Here is a 24,256-nt window from a genome sequence, read left to right as displayed (position 1 = left end):
AATATTATTAATTCCACCTTGTTTTTTAATCACCATTGTTTTTAATATACAAAAATAGGAAAAATTTTGTGAGGGAAATCTGTGAAGACATCTCCCAACTACAAGGGAAGGTATCTTTTCGAGGATTTTTCGCACAAATATTTTTATTTAATAGTTTTTTTACCTTTACGTTTATTTATTTTGATTATTTACACCCCTTTTCATTTTCATTTTCATTTTGTTTTAGTTTAGTTTATAATTTTGTGAAAAATGTGATATAATGTCTTTTTGTGAGGGGAATCCATGGAAAAGTCTCCTAACTACAAAGGAAATGCATTCCCGAGGATTGTTCACACAAAAAGGCATTCTTTATCCGAATATTTCTATAATTTGATATAATATTATATATAAAATTTAAAACTATGAAATTAAAGAAACATTATTTTGTGAGGTGAATCCATGAAAAAGTCCCCTAACTATAAAAGAAGTGCATTTTCAAGGATTGTTCGTATAAAATGGTGTATTTTCTCTTATAAAAATAATTATAATTTTTTAATAATAAAATTCTATAAAAATATGTTTTGGTCTTTTTAATCTTTTGACTTGCTTCATTTATTATTTTAGTTGTTTTTGAAATTACACTTTTTAAATAAATTTGAATAAATAGAAGGATCATAATTTAAATATGTTTTCAAGTTTGTAATTCTCAATCTTTAAACAACATATAATCGTTTAGGTACCAAAATTTGGGCTTACTGGGGTGCTCACCTTTCCCCACACGTAATTGATTCCCGAACTTTTAAAAATGATTTTTTGGTAAAACGCATATCATTTTTTTGGTTTCCGACCTACATAACTTAAAGGTTGGTGGTGACTCCAAAATCAAATTATTTTCTAAATTATATTTTATTTCCTTCCACGAATTAATTTTTTTAAGTCTAATGGATCCCGAGGAAGACGTTATGACATGTACCATTTCTCCTATTCTTTTTAAGGCTATTTATTCCTTGGTTTTTACGGTATAAATTCTTCTTTAATTACTTCCTTTTCCCTTTTTCCGGTTGCATTTCATCTTATATGAAAGTACAAAGAACAAACGAATCAAAAAGCAATATATATATATATATATATTAAATTATATTAAAATAATCTTATTCATGAATCAAATTATTTTAAAATAACCTTATTCACTAGTCAAATTATTCATTTGAAGTCCATCAAAACTATAAATACAATATACTTATAAAAAGAGAATCTATACACTACTAGAAAAAACCCTTTAATGACGCGCATTACGCGTCATCTATGGGTGCATATGACACAAATGCGCGTCATTGAAGCCACTGACATAATCTCATATGACACGCAATTGTGTGTCATAAATCTATGACGTGCATTTATGACACGTATTTATGACGCGCATTTATGACGTTCATTGCGCGTCATTGAAGCTCCCGTCATAAATAAAGACGACACACATTTGTGTGTCATAAATTTATGACACGCATTTATGAATTACATTACGTGTCATTGAATCACACATCATTAAAAAAGATGACACACATTCGTGTGTCGTGATTGTATGTCGTAAATTATATATATATATATTGTAGATTGACAAATAATCAAACTAAATCACATTTAATGCCTCATAATACTAAATATATATATCATATTATATATAAGCAATCCATTTGCATACAATATATAACATTAAGTTATCAAAAATATTGTAATTATATGTCGATACAAATATCACGACATAATAAAGTTTGCCACATAAGATATTCATTCTTTGCGAATATCATCAATGTCATCATCCGTGTATTCTTCCTTCCCATCGCCAACCTAAGTAAAAAATATGAAATAAATATATAATTTATACTTATTTAAAGTGAAGTATATAACTATCAAAGAGTACTAAAATGACTAATTTTACATATGCATTCTTTGAAGCATATGTAAAAATAAATTTTACACATTTAATTAGTAAAACTTCTCATATAAATTATATACATTATCACGACACGAATTCACAGTTTTCAGTCTTGCTAACAAGTACTTGCATTAATTTGTTTAGAATAGCATCCTACTTCAAGTCCATATGATAGTTGTATGACTAATGTGTATGTATGATATGACAGATGTGTATCAGAAAAGTTTGCTTACATTCTTATTGACCAGTACGTCCATTCTCGACTATCTCTTTCATGAACTTACAAACATAATATCCACACTTGGTACCTCCCGACTGACGGGGACTCTACAAACAGTTTACAATAAACAATTAGTCAAAATAAAAGTTATAATTTAAACAAGGAATGATCGATCGAATTCCTCACCAAAACATTGATCCAATTGAGGCTAACCCTTTTGTTAGATCCAGTTAACTTTTGTCGCTCTGAGCCAGCCTGATCAACGAAATTTATCCAGCTAGATCGAAGTCCTCACCCAAATAGTATAAGTACCTGGCCATAAGTAAACACAGAGCTGTTACAACAAGACAATTTTCAATAAGAGGCGCTCCTACGAGCTGAAAGATATCATGCTGCAGTAAAAGAAAAATATAAGGCCTTTCAGAAATAATTAAACATATGTAAATTAATAAAAATAAGCTTATTATCAATGCCTTTCAGAAATAACTAAAGCACGATATGGTCCATGCCTACTAGTCGCGCTCACTAATTGATGTCAAACGTTCATCGATTTCCTCGGTTGACAATACTTGGAAAACTGGATTATCAGCTTTCACCACTCCCACCTGCCAAGAATCAAAGGATTCTTGTCAACCATAATTCAAAAAGATGGTAAACAAGAATAATTTTAGTTTACACAATGACTACGGTTATACGTAATTACGTATGTAATTATATTAGAGAAGCAACGACATTTGGATTAGAGTGAGAATACACGAAAGATATAATCCATTCACACATTTATATGGTTGCAGACTCAATATAGCAATAAAATCGCTACAAACAAAGATGATAGGCTGACTCGTTATACCTCTATCTCGGTAGCCTTGAAATCCTCTTGAAGAACAGATTGCAGAGCCGAAAAAGCAGTTTGTACAATAATAGGAATATAAAACATTAGACAAATACGATAGTGTTAGCAAATGTTAAACTTGTGACATTTAACAACTTCCTTTAACATACATAAAGGATAAAATAGCATACATGCATTGTTTCCTTATAAGTAAAAGCAGGGTCATTCTTCATATTCTTTTCCAAGAAATTAATTGCCTCTTGTTCTTTCGATCCAGCACTGGTTGCCTGCAGAAATGTTGAGTTAATCGATTGACGGAATCGGCCAAAAGGGGGGTGAATTGGTAATTAAAATTTTGGTGGAAGCTTTTGCAGAAAATTGAAAGTAATTGCACATCGATTTAGAGTGGTTCGACTTTATCAACCAAAGTCTACGTCCACTACCTTAGCTATCCACACTAAGGATTTCCACAAATTCACTAATTTGTCTTTCTTTTGAGGACAAAGAGTAACCTTACAAACCCTCAAGAATTATACCCTAAATTCTTGAGAACACTCTCTCCCAAAGAGAACAATACAAATTTGCAAACTTTACAAGGAAATCCTCACAAGGTAGATTGTTTGCACAATTCTAGAACAAAGAAAAGAACACTAAAAAAATGAATACAATTGAGTACAAGAAGTGTTATTGAAAGCAAAATGAATATTGAATGAAAAATATGCTTGAAATGCTCAAACTTGAGGTTTGATGCTTTCTCTTTGATTCTCTCTTGATTCTAGTTGCTTGATGTTTCTTGTTTTTGATCAATGGCTTCTAAGCTTGCTTAAATACACCTTGAATCACTTCTGAACGTTGGGGATGATTAGTGAAGATAATATAGCCATTTTAGTGTGAAATCAATTAATAAAACAGCTTGGAGCGTGGGGGGAATCGGTTCCTTAAGTGTAAAATTCAAATATTTCGACCGTTACAAAGGGGGGGGAATCGATACCCCTGGGGGGGAATCGGTTCCCTCCGAGAATACTAGAATTCTCGGAGCCAAGCCATTAAGGGGGGAATCGGTACCCCCTTGGGGGGAATCGGTTCCCTCTGAACAAACTATAATTTTTTGCTTTGAAACGGTTCGAAATACTTTGTAAAATTATTTTGAAATTGTTTTAATATTAAAACTTAATTTTACACTTGAGTAAGGATTACAAATGACTCTTTAAAATACTTTGAGTAATATTTTGATATTCGATTAATATATCGAATATGCTTAGAAAAATCATTTTCAAAATTAAAATTGTTTTAATTTAATTTGTTATATCGAAACATCAAAATGTTTTCAACAATCTCCCCCTTTTTGATATAACAAAACATTTTAAGATTTTTCTAATTTGAAAAAGAATTTTGATTTTGAAAAATACTACTTCCCCTTACTCTAACACTACTTCTCTTCAAAAATGCTTTTTAACATTTAACGCTTTTAACATTTCTCCCCCTTTTTGTTAAATTAAAAAGACTCGTAAAAGATTTTAAAACAAGGTTTTGAAATCATTTAGCCAATTGATTATATATAGGTTAAGCTGCTAAGATCACAATCAAGAGAAACGCTAGCCATTAGTTTCATAATCAATATTCATAAACAATGTGACATGGTAATATTGGTCATAAATCTATCATGATGTAAATGATGCAATAATGAATAAATATAACCACACCAAATATATAAGTTCAAACATCCATAATCCAATAAATAAGTTCAAATATCCAACAACAAAAGGAAAACAATCCAAAAACATTCAAAATGTTTAAACAATAAGTTTTAAGTTCAAAGCACTAAAGCAAAACACAGAATCACGCATCCGTAGGAGGATCGGGAGGAGAAAAACGAGCACGCATAGCGGCCATATCATGTGAGAGTGCATCAATACGTTCATTTATAGAAGCGTTGTTTGTGCGCATCTCCCGGAGAATTTTCAATTGTTGAGCTCCCATTGCGGATAAATGGGACTCTATAGAAGAAAAGCGCGAATCTATGGTAGTATATCGGAAATCGAATGTCTCCATAAAAGATTGAAAATATGGAGGCATTTGATTCGTTTGTTGTGCTTGCTCCTCGGGCTGCTCAAGCTCATCTTCGACTTCATCGATATCTCGCATTAATTGTTCAAGCTCGGGATCGTCGTCAGCTTCTGGTGGAGCTTGTGAAGAACTAGCTCCCAGAGTATTTTCAGAAGAACGAACCCATTCACCGGTTTCCTTATCCTTTATCCATCCCACTCTCGTTAAAGAAAGAAGATTAATTTGTTTCTTTAGAGGAAAGACGACATCTAGACCTACTCTAAGCCCGTCTTTAGAAAATAGATTACTTAGAATGTAACCATAAACTAGAGAGGAACAAAGTTTCTTATTTGGCACTAAGTTTACGGTTTCAACGATTTCAGCAAAAATAATCTCAGGAAGATTTATTTTAATACTGTTTTGGAAACAATGTAACCACCAAAGATCTAAAGCACGAAGAGTAGAGTAACGACTTCCGGATGGTCGAAACCACCAAGAAATCATTAGATGAAGAAAACGATCATGAAGGTCTAAGACACTCGTACTATCCCTTCTTTTATAACGAGATCCTAAAACCTATTTTTCATTTGATATACCATCATTATCTAATCCTAATGCATTGGCTATGTAAGCCGAGTCAATATGTAATAATTGTCCTAGAAGGTAGGAATGAACTCCTATGGTTTTTGTTTGAGCTTGGTTTTTAATACAAACGACATTAGAATAGAATATGCGAACAAGTTGATGGTAAACTATAGGTTCAAGGTCAAAAAGTTTATCAAATTTCCACTCTTGTAAAAGAGGAAGATATTTAAAATTGATATCTAACATAGCTTGAAGAAAAGGGATACGTTCTTCTCTAATTTTGTAAGAGTCAAAATATTGATAATACCAAAAACGATGATTTCTAGGACCAGGATGATTGAAGCACGAGTTTTGGATAGTCATATTAGGATCAATGGGATTAGGATTATGAATTGGAATTTCAGGAATAGGAGGAGGATTTGGATGTGGGTTGGATTGACGGTTTGAGCGACTAGAAGATGACCTAGCACGTTTAGGATTGGACATGATTTAGGAAATCGAAATAGAATGGATAACCTGCAATTTAGAAAACACATGTTTGCAATTCAATCAATCCCAAAACTCAATTGAGTCCTCAATATTTCAAGTTTCTCTAAACCAATCCTAATGGGCAAAGTTTTTGAAAACTATTGAAAAATAAGATTTTGAAAAACAATATATGTATAGTTTTCATAACAACAATATAATTCAATCAAAACACAATAATTTGAAAAAAAAATTATTTCGAAAATTTTAAAAAAAATTAGAAAATTCTTGTGTTTTTGATGAAATTAGTTGTACTATCTAGTTTCTAATCACTAAACAATCAATGCACGATCACTATTTCTATCCAGAACTAATTAAAACTAGTCATATGTTCAAAATCAATGAAATAGAGAGTTTAGAAAAATTTACCTTGAAAGATGAGATTGAGTGGATTTTGATGTTGTTTGCACGATTTTAATGATGCTATCAGGTTTAGAAGATGATATTTGAAGAGAATTTCGATTAAAATTGTTGATTTGAGGCAAAATAGAGATATAGGGTGATAGTGGAGAGGGGAACGGCGTGAAGAAGGAGAGAAGAGAATTTGAGCCAAAACCAAAGGTTCTGCCGGATAAAACTAGTACCCCAGGGGGGTATCGATTCCCCTAGGGGGAATCGGTTCCCCTTCAAAGGGGGAATCGGTTCCCTCATGAGGGTATCGATTCTGTAACACCCCAACTCGTACCCGACCCGAATACGAGTCTGAGGTGTCACATTGACTTTTCAAACCTTGACATTTAAAGAAAAACCCCAGGAAATTTAAAACTTTGTTTAAAAAAAATACTTTAATTTACATAAAAGAGACTACAAACTCGATTAGAGTGCTCGTAATTAACGACTTATTACATGCTAACACCCTATACACAACAAAATACATACTTTGTCGATTACTTCTGATCTGATCTTCTAGTAATAATAATGTCCTTGCCACTTCTATTCTTGCTCTTCACGTTTCTTGGTACCTACGTGTAAATCACTTACACGCTAAGTCATAGACTTAGTGAGGCAATAAATAAACATGTAACAGTAGATTCATGAATATGCATTCTTACCATTTGATCATGATATTTCAATATGCATGGATATATTTCCTATGACATATATATAACCAAGTCATGCACACATGAAACTTACCTTTTTGCATCACTTTCACTTTAATTTATATTTCAATTGTTGTTATTGTTGCCCATGTATATTATTGAGAATAGAGGTATGTGAGTACATTGAGGTTGTGCACCAATATTGTCACCACAGCTCGTATAAATTCCCTCATGGGGCACCGAACATTTGTTCAGTATTCGTCCCGAAGGACTGCTATATATGTCCCGTAAGACCACTACGTCCCGAAGGACTACATCCCGAAAGACTACAATACCCTCAACTCTTGGCATGCCAACTATACCTATAGCTCTTGTATCATATACTATGGGCATTTACGATGAATACTTTTCTCATCACTTGTTCTTTCTTTTCTGTCACATACTACATGTATGTGTAACCATGTATTTCATATCATATCACATGTATCACATATTGCATATTCATATATCATTTAATTTATTCACATAACTTATCTCATTTCACATTGATCATGTCTCATAGCATATATCACATATTCATATAACATATATAATAACCTATACCCATTTCATGTATTCATGCACATATAAGAATCACAAATCAAATAACATTTTAAGAGTCACTTCTTACCATAGTAACTCCATCACTAGCTCATCGCAAGCCAATGTTCAATAATATAAGTACAATTAAAATTGCACTCACTTTAGCCTTGCTTTGATTCGATTATAATCCTTTGATTATTCCGGAACTTGTTTAGGCTCAATATCTACATAAATATATTATTTCAAAACAATTATCAGAAGCCTAAACTTTAAACTTGATGTTAATAACTTAAACCGGTTTAATGAGTCAAATTTCATTTTTTTTCATTTAGGGGGGAATCGATACCCCCTAGGGGGAATCTGTTCCCCCTGCACATACTGGAATTTTCGTCCAAGAGGGGGAACCGATTCCCATTCATAGGGTATCGGTTCCCTCTACCCAGAATAATGATATATTTCAATATGCATGGATATGTATCGGTTCCCTCTACCCAGAACAGTAGATTCATGAATATGCATTCTTACCATTTGATCATGATATTTCAATATGCATGGATATATTTCCTATGACATATATATAACCAAGTCATGCACACATGAAACTTACCTTTTTGCATCACTTTCACTTTAATTTATATTTCAATTGCTGTTGTTGTTGCCCATGTATATTATTGAGAATAGAGGTATGTGAGTACATTGAGGTTGTGCACCAATGCTGTCACCACAGCTCGTATAAATTCCCTCATGGGGCACCGAACATTTGTTCAGTATTCGTCCCGAAGGACAGCTATATATGTCCCGTAGGACCACTAGGGGGGAATCGATACCCCCTTAGGGGGAATCTATTCCCGGGGAATCGATACCCCCCCAAGGGGGAATCTGTTCCCCCTGCACATACTGGAATTTTCGTCCAAAAGGGGGAATCGATTCCCATTCATAGGGTATCGGTTCCCTCTACCCAGAAATTGTATTTTAACCCCGAAAATCATCAATTCTTCACTTAATTCTTCTATTTTGAACCCCTATCATGTCATTAAACTCAACTACCATTACTTAAACCAACTTATATCCATGAAAATCATCTATAACTTCAAAATCCCATCCTTCATATGTAATTCAAGAATCATACTCAAATTTCAATATGTTCTAAATACAATTCTAACACTTCACATTCCTTAATTAGCATGATGACAAGTCAAATTTAACTTCAAATTCAACTTATCAACTATTTTCCATGATTTCATATAAAAACTCGTTTTCTTAAATCTCTTATAACTTCTTCATCTTTTGATTATAAGACAACTTAAGCTTTCCTTAAGCTTAGTTATCATCTAATGATCAAAACCTAACCTTTAATTTAACAAATAACCAACAAATCAGAAAACCCTTACCTTTGCCTAGCTTCCACGGTTAGGAGAAGAAGGAATGAAGAAGAAAGAGTTTTCAGATACCTCTTTCCCCCACCCCCACGTGATTCATTCATAATATTGGGAAAAATATATTTCATGCTAAATGACCATTTTGCCCTTTAATTCCTTTGATAATTACTAATAACTTTCAGGAAATATTTCCGAACAAATCATTGGACTATACAAATATCCTACTTTAATCAACACATTCTGAAGGTTTACAATTTCGTCACTAACCCGTATCTTGGGATGTTACAAATCTCTCCCCCTTAAGAAAATTCATCCTCGAATTTTCATTATACAAAGAGATGGGGATATTGAATCTTCATGTCCTCTTCACGTTCCCACGTCGCTTCTTCCACCTTGTGATTTCTCCACAACACTTTCACTAATGGAATGGTCTTGTTCCTTAATTGCTTGACTTCTTGAGCCAATATTTGAACAGGTTCTTCCTCATAAATCAAATATGATTGAACCTCGATCTCTTCGGTAGTCACAATATGAGATGGATCGGATCGATATTTCCTAAGCATGAAGACATGAAAGATGTTGTGAATTTTCTCCATTTCAGGTGGCAAAGCTAATTGATATGTCACTGATCCTACTCTCTTAACGATTTCATATGGTCCAATAAACCGGGGACTCAATTTTCCTTTACGTCCAAATCTCAATACTTTCTTCCATGGAGACTCTTTCAAGAACACTTTATCTCCGATTTGAAACTCAATTTCTTTCCTTTTTAAATCAGCATATGATTTCTATCTATCAGCTGCAGCTTTCAGATTATTATGAAATACTTGGACTTTCTCTTCCATTTCCTGAATCAACTCAGGACTAATAACTTCTCTATCCTTAAGTTCATACCAATTCAAGGGTGTACGACATCTTCTCCCATATAAAGCTTCATAGGGAGCCATTTTGATGCTTGACTGGTAACTATTGTTGTATGCAAATTCAACAAGTGGCAAATATTTTTCCCACGATCCTTTAAATTCAATAACACAAGCTCTTAACATATCTTCCAGAATTTGGATGGTTCACTCAGACTGGCCATCTGTCTAAGGATGAAACGCTGTGCTAAAATTCAGTCTTGTGCCCAATGATCCATGTAAAGACTTCCAAAATCGTGACGGGAATCTAGGATCCCGATCAGAAACTATGGAAACAGGTACACCATATAACCGTATAATCTCTCTGATATACAACTTAGCATATTTATCCATAGAGAAATCAGTTCGTACCGGAATAAAATGAGCTGACTTAGTCAACCTGTCTACAATCACCCATATTGAATCTCTTTTATTCGGAGTTAAAGGCAACCCCGTCACAAAATCCATTGTTACATTCTCCCATTTTCATTGAGGAATTGAAATTGATTGTAACAGTCCCAACAGAACCTGATGCTCAGCCTTAACTTGCTGACAAATCAAACATTTTGATACAAATTCTGTAATGTCTTTCTTCATTCCCAGCCACCAATATCGACTCTTGAGGTCCATATACATTTTGTTTCCTCCTGGATGAATCGTCAATGGACTACAGTGAGCTTCCATTAATAAATCATTCTTTAATTCATTAACATCTGGAATCACTAGCCTCCCTTGATAATATAGGTTCCCATTAGTTTTCATCTCATAATCTGTACATTATCCATTCTTTATTTGCTGCAACTTCTTTGAACAATTTTCATCTTTAGCTTGCAATTCTTTAATTCGATCTAACCATGATGGTTTGATAGTCAATTCAGCACAAATTGCACCATCTCCACCTAATGATAGTTTAGCATCCATAGCTCGTAAGGCTGCAAACGTCTTTAGGCTTAAGGCATCCGCTACCACATTTGTCTTTCCGGGATGGAAATCAATCACAACATCATAATCCTTGAGAAATTCCACCCATCTTCTCTGTCTTAAATTTAACTCTTTCTGAGTCATCAAGTACTTTAAACTTTTATGATCCGCATACAAGTAGTATTTTTCACCATACAAGTAGTGACGTCAGATCTTAAGAGCAAACACTACTGCATCCATCTCCAGATCGTGTGTCGGATAATTCTTCTCATGCGGCTTTAATTGTCTTGAAGCATAAGCCACCACCTTGTCTTCTTGCATTAACACACATCCCAAGCCATTATGAGACGCATCACTATATACTACAAAATCCTTGCCACACTCAGGTTGAACTAACACTGGAGCTTCTGTCAAAATCTTCTTTAACTTTTCAAAACTCTCTTGGCATTCTTGAGTCCAAATAAATTTTACTTTCTTTCTCAACAGCTTAGTTAGGGGTAATGCTATTATTGAAAAGTTTTTAACGAACCTTCGATAATAACCAGCTAACCCTAGAAAACTTCAGACTTCTGACACATTTTTTTGGAACTTCCCACTCCATAATAGCTTTAATCTTTTGAGGATCTACTCGAACTCCTTCTACAGAAATTACATGTCCAAGAAATGCCACTTCATTCAACCAGAATTCACATTTAGAGAATTTAGCATAAAGCTTCTTGTCTCATAAATTCTACAAGATAATCCTCAAATGAGAACTATGCTCTTCCTCTGACTTTGAATATATTAAAATATCATCAATGAAAACTACCACGAACTGATCCAAATAGGGTTGAAAAATTCTGTTCATTAAATCCATGAAAGTAGTTGGTGCATTCGTAACTCCAAACGGCATTACAATAAACTCATAGTGACCATATCTTGTTCTAAACGCCGTCTTTGGAACATATTTCTCTTGAATCTTTAATTGATGATAACCTGAACGTAGATCGATTTTTGAGAACACTGAAGCTCCATTTAATTGATCAAATAAGTCATCGATTCAAGGAAATAGATATTTATTCTTGATAGTCACTTTATTGAGTTGTCTATAGTCAATGCAGAGACGCATTGAACCGTCATTCTTCTTAACAAACAAAACTGGAGCTCCCCAAGGTGATACACTTGGTCTAATAAAACCTTTGTCCAACAATTCTTGTAATTGAATCTTTAACTCTTGCAACTCTTTTGGAGCCATTCTGTATGGTGTCATTGCAATGGGCACTGTTCCCGGCATTATCTCAATCTGAAATTCTACCTCTCTGTCCGGAGGTAAACCTGGTAATTCTGCAGGAAATATATCAGAGAACTCTCTAACGATAGGAATTTCTTCAATCTCTTTGTCTTTGGCTCTTACATCCAACACACTAGCAATGAACCCTTGACATCCTTGTAACAGTAACTTCTTTACCGTCATCACTGAGATCACATTTGCCAATGGATTTCACCCTTCACTAAACACCACGATTTCTACCTCTTTTGGACTTCTCAACGTTACTCTTTTCAGTCTACAATCGACATTAGCATAATAACGATATAACCAATCCATTCTCAGTATCACTTCAAATTCTTAAAAGGTAATTCCATCAAATTAGCAGGGAATTCAATTCCCTGAATTCGTATGGGACACCCTCGACTCACCATATTTACATGAGCACTGTGCCCTAACGGATTTGTCACTATCACCTCATTGTTAGTAGCTTCTAATTAAATGTTCAATTCTCTCACTAACTTACTAGTAATGTATGAATATGTAGACCCCGTATCAATCAATACCATAACATGTTTATCAAACAGCAGAAAGGTATCTGTTATAATCTCCGGATCATCCAAATCTTCATTGGTCCTGAGATTATACACTCGAGCAGTGGAACGTATCTCTTGTTGAGCAGAGGACTCTGACTGATTTATTCCTCTGCCTCTACCTCTTCCCCTTTGGCCTGTAGAAATAGACCTCTCTGGCTGTGCAGATTCATCGACTACTCTAGGACAATCCCGAACAAAATGTCTGGTCTCCCCACATCTAAAGCAAGCTCCAGAAATCCTTCTACATATCCCAGAATGATTCTTTCCACAATGTGGGCATTGTCTGTCTTGACTCTGGTTAAATCTCTCATTTCCAGATCATGTTGACTGAGTTTGTCTTCCTCTCATCGGATTTGATCCTCTAGCCGAGGATACCACTGACTCCGATCTAGCTTGAGGTCGAGAACCAGCATCTCTGCCTCTTTTTGACAGTGCGGAACTCGAAGAAGCACCCGTTCTCTTGGCTGTTTGAGTCCTTGAATTTTCAAATCTCTCATTCTGAGCTCTTTCCAAAGCTTTGGCATGATTTACTACCTCTTGAAATGAGGATAGATTCAATACAATCAACATCTCCTTCAACCGAGGACGTAACCCCTCTACGAACCACTCACAAGCATCATTCTCAGTAGGAACAAGCTCGGCAGCAAAGCGGCTCAACTTATTGAATTCACACTCGTACTCATATACAGTGCGATTCCATTGCTTCAGATTCATGAACTCTTGCTTCATTTGTCGAACAAATTGATCTCCGATGTACTTATGTTTGAATTCTTCTAAAAACAAGGACCAAGTTACTTGATCATCAGACATTCTCAATGTAACATTGGTCCACCAAATTCTCGCTTGCCCTCGAAGCAAGGAGACGACTCCATCCAGCTTGTCAGCATCAGAACAATGAAGTCCCCCAAGCATGACTTTCACGTCATTAAACCAAAGGTCTGCAGTAACAGGACCTTCATCAGCTTTACCTCTAAACTTTGGGGCTCCTAAACCCTTCAACTCTTTTGCAACATTCATTTTTGGAGTTAAAGTAACAGTAGGTTGAAAACGCGTCAATACCGCGTCTAAAGTTCTAAAGAATACATCTTGATCATTCACAGGCACTCCAGAGGGTGTCTGTTCTTCACTCTGCCTGGCCAGGGAAGGTGAATTATTGCTTTCAGCGGGTATATCATCTCCCACTTCATTTCTAGAACTACCTTGTCCGGACATCTATAAAAATACAATCATATAGTTCTATTAGCACAACAGTATACTTACTATTCCATCAAATCAGAAGTTTTCACTATTTTGTTGGCATGTATACCTTATAAAATACTCTAGACTCCGGTTTATGCTGAGAATCGACTAAACCTTAGCTCTGATGCCATTAACTGTAACACCCCAACTCGTACCCAACCCGAATACGAGTCTGATGTGTCACATTGACTTTTCAAACCTTGACATTTAAAGAAAAACCCCGGGAAATTTAAAACTTTATTTTAAACAAAATACTTTAATTTACATAAAAGAGACTACAAAATCGATCAGAGTGCTCGTAATTAACGACTTATTACATGCCAACACCCTATACACAACAAAATACATACTTTGTTGATTACTTCTGATCTGATCTTCTAGTAATAATATTGTCCTTGCCACTTCTATTCTTGCTCTTCACGTTTCTTAGTACCTACGTGTAAATCACTTACACACTAAGTCATAGACTTAGTGAGGCAATAAAGAAACATGTAACAGTAGATTCATGAATATGCATTCTTACCATTTGATCATGATATTTCAATATGCATGGATATATTTCCTATGACATATATATAACCAAGTCATGCACACATGAAACTTACCTTTTTGCATCACTTTCACTTTAATTTATATTTCAATTGCTGTTGTTGTTGCCCATGTATATTATTGAGAATAGAGGTATGTGAGTACATTGAGGTTGTGCACCAATGCTGTCACCACAGCTCGTATAAATTCCCTCATGGGGCACCGAACATTTGTTCAGTATTCGTCCCGAAGGACAGCTATATATGTCCCGTAGGACCACTAGGGGGGAATCGATACCCCCTAGGGGGAATCTGTTCCTGGGGAATCGATACCCCCCAGGGGGAATCTGTTCCCCCTGCACATACTGTAATTTTCGTCCAAGAGGGGGAATCGATTCCCATTCATAGGGTATCGGTTCCCTCTACCCAGAAATTATATTTTAACCCTGAAAATCATCAATTCTTCACTTAATTCTTCTATTTTGAACCCCTATCATGTCATTAAACTCAACTACCATTACTTAAACCAACTTATATCCATGAAAATCATCTATAACTTCAAAATCTCATCCTTCATATGTAATTCAAGAATCATACTCAAATTTCAATATGTTCTAAATATAATTCTAACACTTCATATTCCTTAATTAGCATGATGACAAGTCAAATTTAACTTCAAATTCAACTTATCAACTATTTTCCATGATTTCATATAAAAACTCATTTTCTTAAATCTCTTATAACTTCTTCATCTTTTGATTATAAGACAACTTAAGCTTTCCTTAAGCTTAGTTATCATCTAATGATCAAAACCTAACCTTTAATTTAACAAATAACCAACAAATCAGAAAACCCTTACCTTTGCCTAGCTTCCACGGTTAGGAGAAGAAGGAAGGAAGAAGAAGGAGTTTTCAGATACCTCTTTCCCCCACCCCCACGTGATTCATTCATAATATTGGGAAAAAATATCTTTCATGCTAAATGACAATTTTGCCCTTTAATTCCTTTGATAATTACTAATAACTTTCAAGAAATATTTCCAAACAAATCATTGGACTATACAAATATCCTACTTTAATCAACATATTTTGAAGTTTTACAATTTAGTCACTAACCCGTATCTTGGGATGTTACAGATTCCCTCTGCACCAAAATGCTAAAATCTGATTTTAAACACACAAAATGCTAAAATAACTTTCTCTAGTGGTATTGGCAACTCATATATTGAAAATTAATCATGTTCAATCAATCAAATAATCTTTAAACTATATTTGAACATAAAGTTAATTTTCATCAAAAATCATAAACTCCCCCTAACTAATAGCAATGAATGCAATCAAAAATTACTATTCTAAGCATTTTTCATTTAGTCTTAAAAGTGCTAAAATTATTTTAAACACTAAGTGAAGATAGGTTGGTCAAACCTAATTCTCTCCTAAGTGTCCAAAATATTTCCTTGTCTAAAGGTTTTGTAAAAATATCCGCTAATTGGTGCAAAGTATCAACAAATTCTAGAACTACATCTTCCTTAGTGACATGGTCTCTAATGAAGTGATGTCTTATTTCAATGTGCTTAGTTCTAGAGTGTTGGATGGGATTTTTAGTGATACAAATAGCACTAGTATTGTTACACTTGATAGGAATAGTACCTACTTCAATTCCATAATAAAAAAGTGCTAAAGATTCTCTTAACGGCTAGTAAATGTGATTTCTTAGGACATGATTGAAATCTAGCACATAAGCAAACACTAAGCATAATGTCCGGTCTACTTGCAGTAAGATAAAGCAAAGAGTCAATCATTGACCTATATAATTTAACATCTACACATTTACCTCCTTCATCTAAGTCAAGATTTGTTGAAGAGCTCATTGGAGTATCATGAGGTTTGCCATTTTCCTGTCCAAACTTCTTGAGCATATCTTTGACGTACTTAGCTTAATTGATGAAGATGCCATATTTTCTTTGCTTGATTTAGAGTCCCAAGAAAAATGAGAGCTCCCCCATCATGCTCATCTCAAACTCACTTTGCATTAGCTTAGAAAATTCTTGGCAAAGAACATCATTAGTAGAACCAAATATTATATCATCAACCTTCCCTTTTGAAAAACTTTTTTCAATTAAAAAATTTGACAATCTTTCATACCAAGCTCTAGGAGCTTGTTTTAAACCATAAAGAGCTTTTGTCAATTTAAGAACATAATCCAAAAATTTTGAATCTTCAAAACCTGGAGGTTGTTCCACATACATTTCTTCCTTTATAAAACCATTTAAAAATGCACTTTTAACATCCATTTGATATAATTTAAATTCATGAAAACATGCAAATGCTAATAACATTCTAATCACTTCCATCCTAGCTACGGGAGCGTATGTTTCATCATAGTCTATGCCCTCTTCTTGAGTATACCCTTGAGCAACAAGTCTAGCCTTGTTTCTCACTATATTACCACTCTTATCAAGCTTATTCCTAAATACCCATCTAGTACCTACAGTAGATTTATTACTAGGCCTTTCAACTAATGTCCATACTTTACTTCTCTCAAATTGAGTTAACTCTTCTTGCATAGCCATAATTCAATGTTCATCATTTAATGCTTCTTTAATATTCTTAGGCTCTATGCATGAGATAAATGCAACATAATTACAAATATTTCTAAGAGAAGATCGAGTTGTTACCCCTTTGGATGGATCACCTATAATCTCACCATCCTTGACATAGTTGTACTCTCTTGGATAAGATACTTCCCTTTCTTCAATGGTTGGATTCTCAAGAGGATCATGAGTTTCCTTATTTTTCGTTTCTTCCTTTGATGATGGTTCTCCAACGTTATGTCTAACGTCATTTGTATTTATAACACCTACATCATCATTCACACAAGAATCCTTCCTCGGAAGGGGATTATCATCGAAAACAACATGTATAGATTCTTCTACAACTAAAGTTCTTTTATTAAATATTCGATAAGCTTTAGAATTTAAGGAATAAACCAAAAAATTCCTTCATCACTTTTAGCATCAAATTTGCCAAGGTTTTCTTTACCGTTGTTTAAAACAAAACATTTACATCCAAAAGGATGAAAATAGCTAATGTTAGGCTTTTTATTTTTGAAAATTTCATATGGAGTTTTCTTTAAAATTGGCCTAATCATTACTCGATTTACAACATAACAAGCGGTATTTGTGGCTTCCACCCAAAAATATTTTGGCAAATTATTTTCACAAATAATGGTTCTAGCCATTTCTTCTAAAGTTCGATTTTTCCTCTCAACAACTCCATTTTGTTGAGGGGTTCTAGGTGCTGAAAAATTGTGGCTAATACCATTAGAATTACAAAACTCAGTAAATCCAAGATTTTCAAATTCAGTGCCATGATCACTCCTAACACTAGTTATAGAGTAACCTTTATCGTTTTGGATTACTTTTGAAAATGTGATGAATTTTTCTAATGCTTCATCTTTAGTACTTAAGAATAGAACCCAAGTATATCTAGAATAGTCATCTACCAAGACAAATGCATATTGTTTTCCACCCAAGCTAGTAGTCCTAGTTGGCCCAAAAAGATCTATATGGATCAATTGTAATACTCTACTAGTTGATACGTCATTAATGGATTTAAAAGAAACTCGCTTTTGTTTTCCTTTAGCACAAGCATCACAGATTTTATCATTATCAAATTTAAGCTTAGGCAACCCTCAAACTAAATCACCTTGAATTAGCCGTTGCAAAACACTCATACTAGCATGTCCTAGTCTCCTATGCCATAACCAACTACCATGCTCATTCTTAGCAACTAGGCATAAATTAGTCATTTCTATAGAGTCTAAATGCACCATGTAAATGTTTCCTATTCTATGACCAACAAGCATAATCAAAGTAGATGCAATGTCAATCAATTTTGCAAACACTTAATTTAAAAATAAGACATTGTATCTTTTGTCAAATTCATCTAATCAGATTATGCTTTAATCCATTCACATACAAAACATTATGCAATGTTGATTATCGAGATTAAGAGCACATGCATAAAGTTTTTGAAAATGTTATGCATTAAAACTTTAAAATATATTTTTTTATAAAAAAAATATGCATAATCATTAAGAAAAATTTAAGGTCAAAATTTTGCAAAACCAAAGTTCTTGAAAAATCGATATCAATTGTTAAAGAGATATCAATTACATTTTAAAAACAATTTTGACCAAAAATTAATTTGATGAACTAGAGTTTATAAAACATTACCAAAAATTTCTATGTTCATCATACAATATTTTTCAACATACATGAGATAAAACATAATCATTTATTCAACATTTAAAACCTCATGCATGCATAAACTAAATGAGCAACCAAATAAAATAAAAATATTAAGTTTAAAGGTTACCCATTCCTTTTTCATGTGTGGCTAGAGCATCTTGAATATCATCATCTTCATCACCATTGCTCCCACACACCTACAAGAGACTTTTAAGTAGATTTTGGTATCCAAATTGCTTTGGATCCTTGAACATTAGTTTCAATGTCTCTTGTTCCTTTTGGAACTCATACTTGTCTAATTTTAAATCGTTTTCCTTTCTTTAAAGGACAAGTATGTTCCTTATGACCATGATAATGACAATGTGAACATATTGTCATTATTGAACTAGATGAATTATTTAAAATGATTTCTTTTTCTTTTGTTAAACATTCAAGCTTAACTTTTAAATCAAAATTTTCTTTTTCAATACTTTCAAATTTCATTTTTGAAACCTCTAAATCCTTCTTCAAGATTTCATTTTGATTTTCAAAATCCATTTTTGTTTCTAGAAGAAGTTTGTTTAATTTGAAAATTTCTTTTTCAAAGTTTTCAGATTTTAGTTTTAAAACCTCTAACTACTTTTTCAACATTTCATTTTGATTTCCAAGTCTGTTTTAGCTTTCAAAAGAAGATCATTTTTAGCTATAAATTTAGAAATCAAATTCCTATATTTGGAGTTCATGGTCTCAAACTCTGAAAATAATTCATCATAAGCATCTTGTAACTCATTAAAAGATTTTGAATTTAATTTATTTGAGTTAGAAGATACCTTTGGCTTTGTGAGAGCTAATAGAGACATCACCTTTATTGGTTTTTCTTCTTCCTTGTCTCCATAGATCTCCTCAAGCTTATCCCACATTTTCTTGGCATTTGAACAAGAAGAAACTCCTTTATATACATTAGGATCAATTGCACAACACAACATGTGCATGACCTTTGTGTTTTGTTGAGCTTTATTCCGTTCTTGATCACTCCACTTCTTTGCCTTCTTCATAAGAGAGGAATATCCTTTCTCGATTATCATCCAAGCTTCCATATCATGTGCTTGGATAAATATCATCATGAACCTCTTCCAACGACGATAATTTGTTCCATTGAAGTAAGGAGGCACGCCAATTGGTCTGGATTCTTCCATAGAGAATGAACCGGAAGTGGACGCTATCTTTATCGATTTAACTCTTCCCGAATTGACTCAAGAGGTGGTTAAACCTTCAAATGAGTGAGGCTCTGATACCAATTGTTGAGTTAATCGATTGACGGAATCGGTCAAGAGGGGGTGAATTGGCAATTAAAATTTTGGTGGAAGCTTTTGCAGAAAATTGAAAGTAATTGCACAGCGATTTAGAGTGGTTCGACTTTATCAACCAAAGTCTACGTCCACTACCTTAGCTATCCACACTAAGGATTTTCCAAAAATTCACTAATTTGTCTTTCTTTTGAGGACAAAGACTAACCTTACAAACCCTCAAGAATTATATCCCAAATTCTTGAGAACACTCTCTCCCAAAGAGAACAATACAAATTTGCAAACTTTACAAGGAAATCCTCACAAGGTAGATTGTTTGCACAATTTTAGAACAAAGAAAAGAACACTAAAAAATGAATACAATTGAGTACAAGAAGTGTTCTTGAAATCAAAATGAATATTGAATGAAAAATAGGCTTGAAATGCTCAAACTTGAGGTTTGATGCTTTCTCTTTGATTCTCACTTGATTCTAGTTGCTTGATGTTTCTTGTTTTTGATCAATGGCTTCTAAGCTTGCTTAAATACACCTTGAATCACTTCTGAACGTTGGGGATGATTAGTGAAGATAATATAGCCGTTTTAGTGTGAAATCAATTAATAAAACAGCTTGGAGCGTGGGGGAATCGGTACCCCTTATGGGGAATCGATTCCCTAAGTGTAAAATTCAAATATTTCACACTCCGAGAATACTGGAATTCTCGGAGCCAAGCAATTAAGGGGGGAATCGGTTCCCTCTGAACAAACTGTAATTTTTGGCTTTGAAACGGTTCGAAATACTTTGTAAAATTATTTTGAAATTGTTTTAAGATTAAAACTTAATTTTACACTTGAGTAAGGATTAAAAATGACTCTTTAAAATACTTTGAGTAATATTTTGATATTCGATTAATATATCAAATATGCTTAGAAAAATCATTTTCAAAATTAAAATTCTTTTAATTTAATTTGTTATATCGAAACATCAAAATGTTTTCAACAAGAACATCAGTAAAAAATTCAATCTAGATGCATAATGCAAACCCTAAATCAACTTAAATTTAACCAAATTATTGTGGTCGTATCTTGTACTACACTCTCAACAAAAACAAAACTTCCATATAGAATATAGTCAAAGATACCTAGTTGAGAGAAACAATTATGAATCATAACCATAGTAATAATAAATGGCTTCTGGAACCAGGCATTTAGAACCAAAATCAAGAATCCAAACATGATGAGCTATAAAATCAACTTGCAAACTACCTTGTGACCATAAAAAATGACTTGTTGGATCACACTTATAGAGTTGGGGTCCATTTTCTTCATCAATACCCAAAACCATGGCAACTTCACATAAAAGGAAACATAACATAGTAGAGTAAGTTACCTAGAATACACAATTACACATAAGCATATATATGCTTGCATGTGTATTAACAACTCAAAAGTTGCAAATCTCCCATGGAAAAAATAAAGATAGAAAAACTTTTAAAACAAAATTATAGTTGTAGGATGTTGAAGAAATCATAGGTTTACCAACTCCAAGAGGCCTCTTATAAGCATGCTGAGTATAAACCTGTGATTTGTCTGCAATCCTATACCAATAAAGCATGAAAGGCTAAATTAAATGTATGATCATCAAAATGGACGAGAACCATAAACATCAAAGATAGATCAATTTTCAATAAGGAATTCAAAATAACAGTTAAAATGTGGTTGGTCGTGTGTATTAATTTTAGAACCAAGACTATACCCATGAACCAGTAAATAAGGATGATAAAGCCGCTTCAACTTTGATGTAAAAATAAGCATGATCTTAATATTTTTGAAATATCTACTAGCAGAAGTAAAAGCGCATAAATTTATATCCAGTGTGTATCCAAATGACTGATCTCTTCAAGTCATTAAGCTTGATCAAACATTATCCAGATGAGATATACATAAAATACAAAATCCAAATTTTCGAAAACAACTAAATATTGTCAAGTTCAAGAGAATATAATACAAGTAATTGTACCATTTGGATAATACATCCACATGCATCTCATATCCATATCTGAACCGAAACTCAGCTGCTTCATTCCTTGCTTGTTGGACCAAGGTCCTTGCATCAGCTGAAAAGTGGAAATGCCAATTATCATCAGTGTGAAAAGAGATATATCATTATAGCCCAGAATCCCTACATCCCCAAAACCCTGATTCACTAGTCAACAAAAAAAGATCTTGGAAATTCGAACAAATAATATCTAAGAAAAATATTTACTAAAATAAAAAATGGTATTTAGCAAAAAAATAAAAATAAACCTGTCATGCCAGTAGCCAATAATCCAAGGAACTTGGTAATAGGGAAAAGATGAGTGATACTAGTCTGATCCAATAGCTTGTCCTGCATAGCATTATTCAAAATTAAATACCCAAATCGAAGAAAACCTTAAAATCACTTTAATCCCAAAAATAAAGAAGTAAAGGAAATGTAAATGGGAGAGTATGGACGGGAAATTTCTTCTGGGTAACAACACAGACAAAATCTTTTCCTCGAACACTAAAGGATGTGATCCCAGATGCTTTCACTGCCTTAAACGCATACTCTGCTCAGTTTATTCCAAAATAAAAATTTAAAAACAAATAATAACAATAATAATGTTCTTCCTGATTCCAGAATAATAAAGTTAAAATACACATACCGACATGGAAAAGTCGACCTTCAGGAGAGAAGATACACATACAACTGAAACAAAAATACCTCCTTTTATGTAACCATGAATAAGCATCAATACCCACATGCAAAACTTGCATAATAGCATATATGTTGGGGGAGGAAAAAATGGAAATAAAAGAGAAGAAAAAAGGAGAAAATAAAATACCCGCTTGCCAGCGTATTTCTTTATGTGAACGGGTTCTATGAGAGGTTTCATGAATCTAAACAGACCTTTGATTCCCATTGTTTATCCCCTGTTGTTGGTTTTGGGGATTAAGGTTTTTTTGGGAAGAGGGGAGGGGGCGTTGAGAAAAAGGAGAAGCGGGAAAGCATGCTTAAGTTAAATTATGGGGGAAATTAAAAGACGACTTTTATAGATGACACACAATGAAAAGTGTACTCCGTGTTTTTGCTAAATTTTTTAGATTATGACTATTAAATATGACACACATTATTGTAAGTCATAAATCGTTCAGATTTTAAGAAATATGACATTTTTTTATGACATACATTTTTTACAAGTCATAAATTAGTGTGTGTCATTAAATATATATTTTCTTGTAGTGATAAATTTATTTCAAAGGAAAAATCTCGAACATCAAATATTTTTTTTGTTTATTTTAATCTCAAATATATTATATCGTGATTTACAATACATATTGCCCAACATGAGAGGTATATCAGCTTATCTATCTAGAATATTATGGACCCAGAGAAGAACTACCTTAGATATAATGGTGCTGGACCAGTAATGCACTAATTAATAAAAAATTCATTTTTCAGTGCTGTAGGTTATATCTTAGTATGAAGGCTTTATGGTAAATAAGTATATAAATTATATTTATTTTTATTATTTTAGGTGCTTAACTTTTTTTTAAGTTTAATACTTTATTTTGTTTTTATTCTCAAATTCGATATGATACGTATCAAAAGTAATTCTTGAAAGTATCTGGATAAGAATTTTCATAAAGTGATTTTTGGTAGAAACATAGTTAAAAATGTCTCAATCAATAGATATCGTGGTCCTTACTTCAAGATTCATATTAATATTTTATACACTTTCATAAATAAATAAAAATACAAAAGCATTTTTTATTGAGTAATAATTTAAGTCGGTACGAATTTAAAATATTTTCAGAAATCTAACCCCGTGAACTTTTAATCTATTTCGTACTGTTTGCTTATAGTTTTATTGTTGGGACGTTACGTAAGGTTAAGCTTACGTAAATGGCATTAAATTAACATGTCCCTGATCATGTCCCTTCTCTTAAGAGTCACACCCGTGATTTAAATGACATTTAATTTTGTTGATTTAACTAACATGACATTTAAAAATAATTCAAGTAATGATCAATACATTTGCATGCACGTATGATATTTCACTGTTGAAGTGATAGAATTATTGAACCCTGCACCATGGCTAAAAGGTCCCATTGGCATTCCCGTATTAGTGAAACATTTAAGGGCTGTAATGGAGGGAATGTTGAG

General features: G+C 33.4%; 1 protein-coding gene and 1 pseudogene across 1 annotated transcript in view; both read right to left on the bottom strand.

Annotated features, from left to right (window-relative positions):
• Nucleotides 1-2,647: 2,647 nt before the first annotated feature.
• On the bottom strand, nucleotides 2,648-22,794 carry LOC120134322 (annotated as a pseudogene).
• Nucleotides 11,217-24,256, bottom strand: part of LOC120134529 (gibberellin 2-beta-dioxygenase 6-like) — a 50,527-nt gene continuing 37,487 nt past the window's right edge. The window contains exons 7-9 of the mRNA XM_039150955.1: nucleotides 18,326-18,335; nucleotides 16,071-16,075; nucleotides 11,217-11,230 (exon numbers count right to left, since the gene is read on the bottom strand). The gene's annotated coding sequence lies outside the window, so the exon portion shown is untranslated. The remainder of the gene's footprint in view (nucleotides 11,231-16,070; nucleotides 16,076-18,325; nucleotides 18,336-24,256) is intronic.

Source organism: Hibiscus syriacus, unplaced genomic scaffold (assembly GCF_006381635.1).
Source record: "Hibiscus syriacus cultivar Baekdansim isolate YM2019G1 unplaced genomic scaffold, ASM638163v2 tig00110597_pilon, whole genome shotgun sequence".
NCBI classification, from domain to species: domain Eukaryota; kingdom Viridiplantae; phylum Streptophyta; class Magnoliopsida; order Malvales; family Malvaceae; genus Hibiscus; species Hibiscus syriacus.
Note: the sequence above shows the minus strand (reverse complement) of the source record. Positions and strands in the feature narration are given on the sequence as shown.